This window comes from Carlito syrichta, unplaced genomic scaffold, assembly GCF_000164805.1.
Source record: "Carlito syrichta isolate Samal-C Ts95f unplaced genomic scaffold, Tarsius_syrichta-2.0.1 Scaffold304495, whole genome shotgun sequence".
NCBI classification, from domain to species: domain Eukaryota; kingdom Metazoa; phylum Chordata; class Mammalia; order Primates; family Tarsiidae; genus Carlito; species Carlito syrichta.
In genome coordinates this window covers 118,140-129,005 of record NW_007248591.1, presented here as the reverse complement: position 1 = coordinate 129,005, position 10,866 = coordinate 118,140, and positions in this window count along the sequence as shown.

The following is a 10,866-nucleotide window of genomic DNA, read 5'->3' as shown; positions in this document are numbered from 1 at the left end:
ACGCAGTCTCGGGGCCAGGGAAGGACGCTGGCCCTCAGCCACGGAGAGCCGCAGCCGGGCTGGGAGCAGGGGGCTTGGCTCCACGCGGGTCGCTGCGGGCCTCCCTCGCGGCGGGGGCCAGACGGGGCGGGGTGGTTCAGCCGCCTGGGTGGTCGCGGCCTGTCCCCGGGGCATCTGAGCTCTGCTGGGCTTTCTCGCACCTTCATGCTCTGGGCCTGAGAATGGTGACTGCGCCGACACCTTCCTCTCTGCAGGAAGACCTATCTGTAGTGTGTCTTTTGTGGTGTCTTTACAAGCCACAAAAGGATCAGAGAAACGCCCTTTGCTCTCCGATGCCTGGAGCACCCCATGGAATATCACGCAGCCATTAAGAACAAAATCATGAATTTCGCAGCAACCTGGATGGAATTAGGGTTTATAATGCTGAGTGATCTTTCACAGAAACAAGGAGCCGAGTACCACACGTTCCCACTCATAAGTGGTCCTTAAAAAACTACCGCAGCACTAGAAGAAAAGGGCTGGCAGTGGCGGGAAACTGTGGGGGCGGGGGAGCGAGGAGGTGGGATCGACAGTAGCCAGTACCTGCCTGGGGACGGCGGGGGGCACACCTCATCGGCAAGGGAACCTGCACAATGAATATTTGTACACCTCACCCTGCACGGTGCCCACCATTTTAAAATTAAAAAGAAAAAAAACTATTTCCGTATGGACTGATATTCTTCCTTCAACTAAAACGGTGAGACCGGGGTTGTCTTTACGTGGGCATGGGGTACAGACCTAACATTTGGGAGGCGGGGGCGGGTGAGGAGGGACCCCGGGCTGCTGAGATGGAAGCACGGGACGAAGTCTCAGCCGGGACTCGGGTGGTCTCAGCACCCGCCGGGCGAGGGGCCAGAACCCTCGGCGCCGAGCAGCGTTCCCACCGCCCGGGGTCACGTCGGAGCTGAGCCAAAAGACAGAGCGGGGTCTCCCTCTGCATGCCGGCTTCCGGGCGACCTCTGTCCGCCTCGCCTGCCCGGGGGTCTGTCTCTTCAGGCCAGACGCCCCCGACTTCGAGGCTGGTCCAGTGTCCCAGCACGCCTTGCAGGACGGGTAGGAGGGCGGAGGGGAACCGGGATCCCAGGGCGCGGCTCATGGATGTCCCGGAGGGAGCGAGGAGCAAGCGGCAGAGCCTCCCGCCAGCCTCAGGAGGAGAGAACCGCACAGGCCAGAGGCCAAGGGACACGTGGCCCACAGTGGGACGAGAAAGATGGGGGCGGGGGGCGCCGGCCTGTCAGGACCCCCTTCTGGCCGGACTGGGCGCTGGTGGCGGCTTTAAGTGCAAAAAGGACCCCAGCTGCAAACGGTGAATGGAGAGGGCCGTGAGTGAGCCTGAAAGACAGCCCTGAACGCTCTTGTTTTTCTTTTTGAACATTTCTGCACGATGTTTGACACAAAGAATTTTTCCCCCAAAGACAGCTGAATCCCTGCACGCGTGCGCACACACACACACACACACACACAAGCTACAGCCCCCAGGGCGTTCACAAGCGATAAGGGTTCTCCCCTCTAACTGATGGAATCACCAAGGACATGTCACAGTCACGATTGCAGCCAAGGGTTGAAAGACACAAGCCTGGGCGCCCCGTCACTCAATCCTGCCTCTCCCCGCCCAGTTATTTAAAAGTGGGAGGGCTTCTGAGTCAGCAGAATCTCCATCCGTTTCTTTTTAATGACTGCACAATTAAGGCTCTCACGGGGGAGCTGGTCCCCCGACTCCTCCTGCTCCCTGGGTGCCTCGGCCCCCAGGTGGAGGGGACCTTCTGAAGCACCTGCGCCCCAGGAAACAGCGGGCGAAACTGAGAGCCGGTGCCCGCCTTCCTCTCCTGCCTCACAACCACAGACGTGGCACTTCTACGGCTTAAAGCCCTCCATGGCTCCCTGCTGCCCACGGGACCCAGGCTTCAGGTCCTACTTGCAGCGAACGGCTCCCTCCGAGGGGGTCCCAGCCAGCCTGCTGCCACCAGCCCACACGCCCGACCCCCCGCCCAGCACGCTCCAGTCCCCTCCTGCCTGGACCGCCCCAGGGCGCTCCGGGGTGAGCGCCTCCTCCAGGGTGTGGCCGAGGCAGCTCCCTGGTGCTCTGTGTGGCTGCAGCCCACGTTCCCTCACCTGGAGAACGAGAATGACTGGCCTTCCAGAGGTCACACCTGGAGGAGCCCGGCCTGGGGAGGCACCCAGAGTAGCTGCTCAAGAAAACGGTTGATTTCCAGAGCTTTTTCTTTTTCTTTCTCATAACTTTCTCTCCCTGCAATCCCTTTCCCCATGCTTGGCCTGTCTTTCCTACCAACTCCTCTATATCCTTCAGAACCCCAACTCTCACACCCTGCTCTCTGCGCCTGTGGCTCAGATGTTCTCCAGAGAAGTCCAGTGCTCACCCTTTGCAATGCCGTGGAAGGGGTGCCCTCTTCCACGGCGCTGGGGCTAGGAGCTCCTTGAGGCAGGGGTCCTGCCGCGGTCATGGGCCATCTTGGCATCCCTGCCCACTGTGCAGCCGGCTGTCTCTCCTCTGTCCCTTCACTGACACAATTCCCCCGCCTGAGACAACGGCACTTTTTTTGTTTTGGTTTTTTAATCAGCAGGAGTCTCACTCTGTCAGCCAGGCTGGAGTGCAGGGCCACCGCAGCCTTGACCTCCTCCTGGGCTCCGGCGATCCTTCCACCTCAGCCTTCCAAGTAGCCGGAACGACAGGTGCGTGCTATCACGCCTGGCTAAATTTTGATTTTCTGAAGAGACGGGGTCTTGCCAAGTTGCCCGGGCAGGTCTCGAACCCGCGGGCTCAGGCGATCCACTCACCTCGGCCTCCCAAAGTGCCGGGATGACAGGCTGAGCCACCGAGCACTTTGGTTTCCAGGCCCAGCGGCGAGGTCCTCGCGGGTTGGAGCGGCCCCGTGTGCACGTGGCACTAGCTCCGTGTCCCCCAGGGGTGCCTGCTTTCGATCGGTCGTAGGCTACCCGTTAATTCTGGGGGAGTCAAAAGTTACGCGCGGGTTTCGAGTGGCACAGGGGGGGGACACCCCTCGTCCCCACGCTGTTCAACGGTCAACTGTGCCCACGTCTACAAGATCAATAACGTAGCTAAGTGGCACAGTGAGTACTAAGTGCTGAACAAATGAGCTGGAGCATCGTTCTGCCCGGTGCCAGGTCCGACACGTAGTCAGGGTCCCACAAGGAGCCTCAACTGCCATTTCCCGCTATTCTAAGAAATCTCTGTGCTCCGGGCCCAGCCTGCCTTTCCGCAGACTCTGTGCGGCCCAAAGCAGAAGTGACTGTCTATTTTGAGGACTTGAGTCTGGTCATTCCCATGGTTACGCTGTCAGCCTGCCAAGCAGACAAAAGACCGGGGTTTCTGGTGCCTGGGCGGGGGCGGGCGCGGCGGAGGGGACAGAGTGGCCCGTGTGTCCCCAGCTGCGCGCTGGTGGGGCGGGGTCTTGGGAAGCCATCACGCTTCTCCGACCCTCGGTTTCCTCGCCCGTCCACGGCAGCAGAAGCGAGCATCCGTGCGTGCCCCGGGACACCGTCCGTCCGGCGGACTGAAACCCTGGCTCTATTCTGTCAGGAAAGCGACACCGGGAACACGCACGCCTGGGGTGTCCCCGTCGGCCACTCCCCGCGTTCTGAGCAGGAACTGGACAAGGGACGGAGGTGGGAGGCCGAGCTGACTGAATCTCCAAGTCTCTCTCAAAAACAAGCTTGAAAACAAGCATGTGTGTTCAGATTATAAACAGCCATCAGCACCTGCTCATTGGGAGTCGGCCGCCTGCTCGATTTCTCATGAGAACCAGGAACAAGCACGGTCTGGACGAGGCACCCGGAAGAGCAGATACTTCAACTCCTACTTATTTGTGGCAACGTGAGAATAAATTGGAAGCTGTACAGGCATGTGACAAGACTGGTGAACAGGCCGGGCGCAGCGGCTCACGCCAATAATCCCAGCACCCTGGGAGGTGGACGTGGGAGGAATGCTTTAGCCCACGAGCTTGAGACCAGCCTGGACAACATAGCAAGACTGAGTCTCCACAAAAAAGTTAAAAACCAGCCAGGTGTGGTGGTGAACACCTGTAGTGCCAGCTTCTTGGGAGGCTGAGGTGGAAGGATCCCCTGAGCCCAGGAAGTCGAGGGGGCAGTGAGCTGTGATGGTGCCGCTGCACTCCAGCCCGGGTGACAGAGTGAGACCCTCACTGAAAAAAGAAAAGAAGAGAAGGCTGGGCTCGGTGGCTCAGCCTATAATCCCAGCACTTTGGGAGGCCAACTCAAAAAAAAAAGAAAAGACAGGGGAACAATCTTACCAGCATGAAAGAGAAAAAGAAAGTTTCTGTACCAGATGAGTTTGAGGATGAAAAGAATTCTAGAAAAATTTAAAATACTAAATTAACTCCCATAGAAAACCTGCGCAAACAAATAACCAAAAAATACATTAAATGGTTGTTAAAAATGTCTCTCCCTCACAAGGATGCCCAGTTGATTTACACATGAGCTTCACTAAGACGTCAACAGGAGCAGATACACTGCACCAACTGTTCCAGAAAAAGAAAGAAAAAGCTCCCCAGCTCCTTTTAGGAGAGCTGAATCATCTTAAAATCAGGCAAAGCGGGTGCAGGAAAAGGAAATGAAAGACCGTGTCGGGCAGGCTCGGTAGCTCAGCCTATCATCCCAGCACTCGGGGAGGCCAAGGCGAGTGGATTGCCTGAGTCCACGGGTTCAAGACCAGCCCGGGAAACTTGGCAAGACGTCGTTTCTACAAGAAATAAAAAATTAGGTAGTGAGCGCCTGTAGTTCCGGCTACTTGGAAGGCTGAGGCGGAAGGATAGCCAGAGCCCAGCGGGTCGAGGCTGCGGTGGCCAGGAGCAGCCACGGCACTCTAGTCTGGGCGACAGAGTGAGACTCCAACTCAAAAAAAACAAAGAAAGACCAGTGTCACCTATGAACGTGTGTGCAGGAAGTTTACATAAAGCCCTGGCCAATCACATGCAGCCCCAGCCCTGTCTGCAGATTCGGGGTCACTGGCCTGGGGTGGGGCCCAGACATCAGTGTTGGGAGCCGGCCACGGAGGCCCACTGGGCGTTAGGGATCAGGGAAGGCCGTGGACCCCGAGACCGCTAGGATGTGTTTGGGAGCCGTTGACCCCTTTTTCCTCCTCCTTTTACCGTACAGTGCAAGTAACCTAAAGGAACTCTGCTGGCCTAAGCTGAAGGCTCTGTGACGGTGACAGGCATGGCTCACTCTAGAAACCCATGGTTCCTGTTTCCCATAAACTGTGGTTTTGGCTTAGGTATTAGATATAATTCAAATTCAGGTCACATTTGGGAGCCTTTTATACGGTACAAGCCTCTTTATAAGATTTTAAAGTATATTTGTAGAATTAGTATATACTTACGGAGAGCTGTTTTCAGTTTTTCTTTTTTTTTGAGTTGGAGTCTCACTCGGTCGCCCAGACTGGAGTGCAGCGGCCGCTCCTGGCCACCACAGCCTCGACCCGCTGGGCTCCGGCAATCCGTCCGCCTCAGCCTTCCGAGTAGCCGGAATTACAGGCACACGCTACCACGCCCGGCTGATTTTTTTGACTTATTGTAGAGATGAGGTCTCGCCTGCCCAGGCGGGTCTCGAACCCGCGGGCTCAGGCCATCCACTCACCTCAGCCTCCCAAAGGCGCGGGATGACAGGCTGAGCCACCAAGCCCGGCTTGTTTTCAGCTTTTCAATGGTATAGATGACAATCTAGAGTTATCAGAAATGGCGCAGCACAAACTTTGGGCTGGGCCACGTTCCTGAGGGCCCAGCACGTATTTTGGACTGAGCTGCATTCTTTTAGGCCGGCTTTAGCTACAGTTCGTGTAGGGTTTTTCTACCTATTATAGAAACTGAATTTATTTTATTCATAGAAAGTACTATAGAAGAGGTCATGCTAACGTCAGGGAATCATGTTAGTTCAGGCATGATCAATCAGGATATTTTGAGGTTTAATAAGAATACAGTTAACTTTAGAAATTTCATTGTCTCCATTTTCTACTATTGTGGTTTTGGCCTCAGTACATTTACAGTTTATATTTGGGTTTTATTTTTAGAAGACTTGCTGCTGCTGATCAGCTTTATATATTAGGATTAGGAATTAGAAACTTTCATAGAAATTAGGATAGATATATAGGACTTTAGAGTAGCCATTTTGTTAAGAGATTGTAGTCTCTTGTTCCAAAAAGTGGCCCACCATGAACCTTGGACTGGGCCACATCCTGTAGAGCCCAGCGTGATCTTTGGACTGGGCCACATTCTTTAGGCGTTGGCTTAAGCTTCCGTAGCATTGTGTAAGTAGTAGTAGCATAGAATAGAAAAGTAGTAAGATTTAAGTGAGTCATCGTGGGTGTTGTGTGCACATGAGCTTCAGAAGTTATTGATTATCAGAACATCATTAGGCTAGTAAGGATTGTGCACTGCTTTTGAAGAGCATTAACTAGCAAAGGGAACAATAAGACAATCTGGGGGTTTGTCCTTCCTCATACCTGAGAAAACATCTGGCGGGTGGGGGACGCCCCTCCTGCACCTGGCTTTGTGTTCACGTGAAAGACTTGTGAGACTGTCTGTGTAAAATCTGGGGATAAATACCTGCTGTAACTTCCAGTAAACGGCTTCTGCTCATTTCACTGAACAGTTGTCCACTTTCTTTCTCTTTCTTCCTCTTTATATCTATCCTTCCATCTTTCTTTCTTTTAATATCTGTCCCTACAGATCCGCCGACGCCACATCTTCCAAGGGACTCCCCAAAACTTGCAGGGGTTGGCCCCCCGCACATCAGCTTGTTGTCAAAACCCCCAGGTGAGTCACTGGACAGCCCCGAGCTCACCCAGACACAGTCAAAAGCCCATGGCGGTCTGGAAGACCCAATATCCCTCCCTGAGCACCTCGGCCCTGCAAGAACCTTCCAGAACTTCCGTGCAATCTGGGGAGAGGAAGAATCTGCCAGGGCCCTAAAGGCACTGTTCACGGCAGCCCTGCAAGACGGGGGTGAGGGGTGGAAACGGAGCTGAGTCATGAAAAGCCGGCACAACGGTCGCGCTCTTGATTCTGTGGGCTGACTGGCACGCGGCTCACGCAGCCCTGGGCATGTGAAGCTACGTGGCCGGAAGCTGTGCATCTGCACCTGGGCTCGGGAACTGTGCAGGGGACAAGCGATGGCTGCCCTGGCGGGCGGCTGCTCCTTCACACCCCTGGGGCGCCGGGTGACACGACCCGGGCTGTGGCCCCTGACTCCTCCCTCCAGCCCACTGAAACGCGTCATTCAAACACGGCGGGGTCCGCCAACCTGTCCTGTTCCACGGAGCACCACCCTTCCTGCATGCACCTGTGTCTTCGGACTCAAGGTTGAAATCCATGATTGAAAAACAAATAAACGCAGTAAGATGGAAGGGAAATATCCATCACTTGCTTACCACTCGGGGACAACTTCTTTTGAGTTTTCTCTGCTTCCATTTTTTGGGTAATGTGGTCACTGCCTTGCTGTTCGTTTTTTGCTTTTGTTTTGTTTTGTTTGAGTGGGAGTCTCACTCTGTCACCCCGGCTAGAGTGCAGCGGCATGCTCACGGCCACCCTGGCGTCGAGCTGCTGGGCTCGGGCGATCCTTCCGCCTCAGCCTTCCACGTAGCTGGAACTACAGGCATGTGCTACCACACCCAGCTCATTTTTTATTTATTGTAGAGACGAGGCCTTCCCAAGTTGCCCGGGCTGGTCTCGAACCCGTGAAATCAGGCAATCCACTCGCCTCAGTCTCCCAAAGTCCTGGGATGACAGGCTGAGCCACCGAGCCCGACCTGTTTTTTACCCCGCTGAATCTTTTAACATAATCATGTCCCCGTGTCATCAAACAAATCTTCTAAAACAAAACTTGGAAGCACTGAACAATATCCCGTGATCTGGGTGGGCGCCACCATCACTGGCTTATCATCCTCCCTGTCAGACGCTTAGGGTGTTTCTGGACGTCTACCCTCAGCGAGGACGTGCCAGGAAGCCTCAGCTTCCTTCCTTCCCGCGGGGGCTCGGGTGGGGTCAGGCTGGACCCAGGCGCAGCGGCCCACACTGCCCTCTCCTCTCCGGCTTCTTCCGCGCCCTTCCGACCTGGAGCTGGACACAGCCACAGCTTGGGGGCACGTGTGGCCCGAGTCAGCGGGTGGTGGCGGCAGGGCACCCCGGGGGGCAGGATGATGGCCCCCGGCGAGGGCCGCACCCTCATCCCTGGAACCCGTGCCTATGCTGTGTGACAGGGCGAGGCAAATAAAGGTCAAGGGTGGAATCAGGGCGGCAGTTCAGCCGACCTGAAGAGGGGAGAGCCTCCCGGCTGATCCCGGTGCAGCCAGTGTGATCACAAGGTCTTTGTAAGTGACAGAGGGCGGCAGGAGGGACACGGCCCTGAGGAGGCGGGACCGCCCCACCAACCTAGAAGCTGGAAGGAAGCGTCACGCGCTGAGGAATGTGGGCGCCGCTAGAGGCTGGAGGAGGCCAAGGGACATTCTCCCCGGACCCTCCAGAGGGAGCGCGGCCCTGAGACACTTGATTTGGCTGCGGAGACCCACGTCGGACTGGTGACTGTGATGCCACAAGCTTGCGTTGCTCGAAGCCTCTAAGGGTGTGGTCACCTGTTGCGGCAGCCACAGGACATGGATCCAGCCCTGGGCTGTGGCTACGGGGTGGGCCTGTCCCCCGCCCCGGTCTCTCGGCTGGACCCTTGGCCTCCCCTGCGTCCGCACGCCGATACTCCCATGCCTAGTCCCCATTCAGCACCTCTCCTGGCTGTCTGGCTCCCACTCGACCCCCTTCCTCAGAGCCACAAGCTTCAGGCTGGCGGTGGCCAACCCCTGCCTGCCGGTCCCCACTCTCAGCTGCCCCAGCCACGGCCCCACTGCCACCGGGCACTCAACACAAACCGCAGAGCCCCCCGGACGTCCACACCCCACTCAGCAAAGCTCCGCCTTAAAGAGCATCTGCGGGGAGGCGCCAAGCGGCTCCTGGCCCCGCCTCCCATCCCACCCTGGGGTCGCCATCCCTGCGGGCATGGATCCCCGCAGGAGCCCCTCTGACGCCTGCCCATGCTCAGGTGGACTCCTTGTCGGGGTCTCCTCCTTTCCAAGTTTACGTCCCGCCACGCCGCGCCCCTGCTCAGTCCCCCACAGGCTCTCAACTCCCTCAGGACAAGACGCGACCCTCCGCACCTCAAGAAAGAAGAGAGACAGCGGGGCCTCATCAAACTGGCGAGCTTCTGCAAAGCCAGAGAAACCATCCAGAGAGCGGGGAGACAGCCCACAGAATGGGAAAAACTATTTGCCAACTGTATGTCTGACAAAGGCCTAACATCCAGGATCTACAAGGAACTCAAACATGCCGAAAGGAAAAAAGCAAGCAGCCCCATTAAAAAGTGGGCAAAAAGACACTTCTCAAAAGATATACGGGCAGCCAACAGACATGAAAAAGTGCTCAGCCTCACTCACCATCAGAGAAATGTGACTCAAAACCACACTGAGACACCACCTGACCCCAGAAAGAAAGGCCGTCATGAGTAAAACAAGCAACAACAGATGGAATTAGGGTTTATATACAGAAAGAACCAGAAACTGACCTTCCATAAGACCCTGCAATCCCCCTGTTGGGAATATACCCAGAGGAACCCCAATCATTCTACCATAAAGATACCTGCACCCGCATGCTTGCTGCAGCTCTTGTCGCGACAGCAAAAACATGGAACCAACCACGCTGCCCATCAAAGTTGGACTGGATTAAAAAAACGTGGTGCATATACACAATGGAACGCCATGCAGCCATAAAGAAGGACAAATATACGGACTGCGCAGCAACCTGGATGGAGTCCATCACCCTCATGACCTCTCACAGAAACAAAGAACAGAGGAGCACATGATCTCACCCATCAGCAGACCTTGGGCAATTATCAACACACTATAAGAAGGGAACTGGCAGTTGAGGGAAACTGCCAGGGGAGGGAGGGGCACACCTCATCCACAAGGGGACCTGCATAATCAACGTTTGCACGCCTAACCCTGAATTGTGCCCCCCATCTTTATTTAAAAAGAAGAAAAAAAAGGTGTAGAAAGAAAAAAACAAACAAAAGAAGAAAAAAGCGACCCTGCCTTTGAATAACAGATGCTGGAGAGGATGTGGGGAAAAGGAAACGCTTCGACACTGTTGGTGGGAGTGCAAACCAGTACAGCCTCTTGGGAAACAGTGTGGCGATTCCTAAAAGTTCTAGAAATCGACCTTCCATGTGACCCTGCAATCCCCCTACTGGGAATGTACCTGGAAGAACTCAAGTCACTCTATAAAAAAGATACCCGTGCACGTATGTTTACCGCAGCCTTGTTCACGGTAGCAAGAACATGAACCCACCGTGCTGCCCATCGAAAGAGAACTGAATAAAAAAACGTGGCACAAATGCACGACGGAATATTATGCAGCCATAAAGAAGAACAAAACCACGAACTTCGCAGCAACCTGAGCGATCTTACACAGAAACAGAGAACTGAGCATCACACGTTCTCACTCACAAGTGGACCTAGAACAACTATCGTCATACTGTAAGAAAAGGATTGACAGTAGCGGGAAACTGCAGGATGGTGGGGGGTGGGGAGGTGGGATTGGCAGGAGTGGGAATCTGCCTGGGGAAGGGGAGGCACACCTCATCACCAAGGGCACCTGCGCAATATTTGGATACCTAACCCTGAATTGTACCCCTCAGTTTTAAAATAAAAAATTTTAAGCTGGGCTCGGTGGCCCAGCCTGTCATCCCGCGCCTTTGGGAGGCTGAGGTGAGTGGATTGCCTGAGCCCGCGGG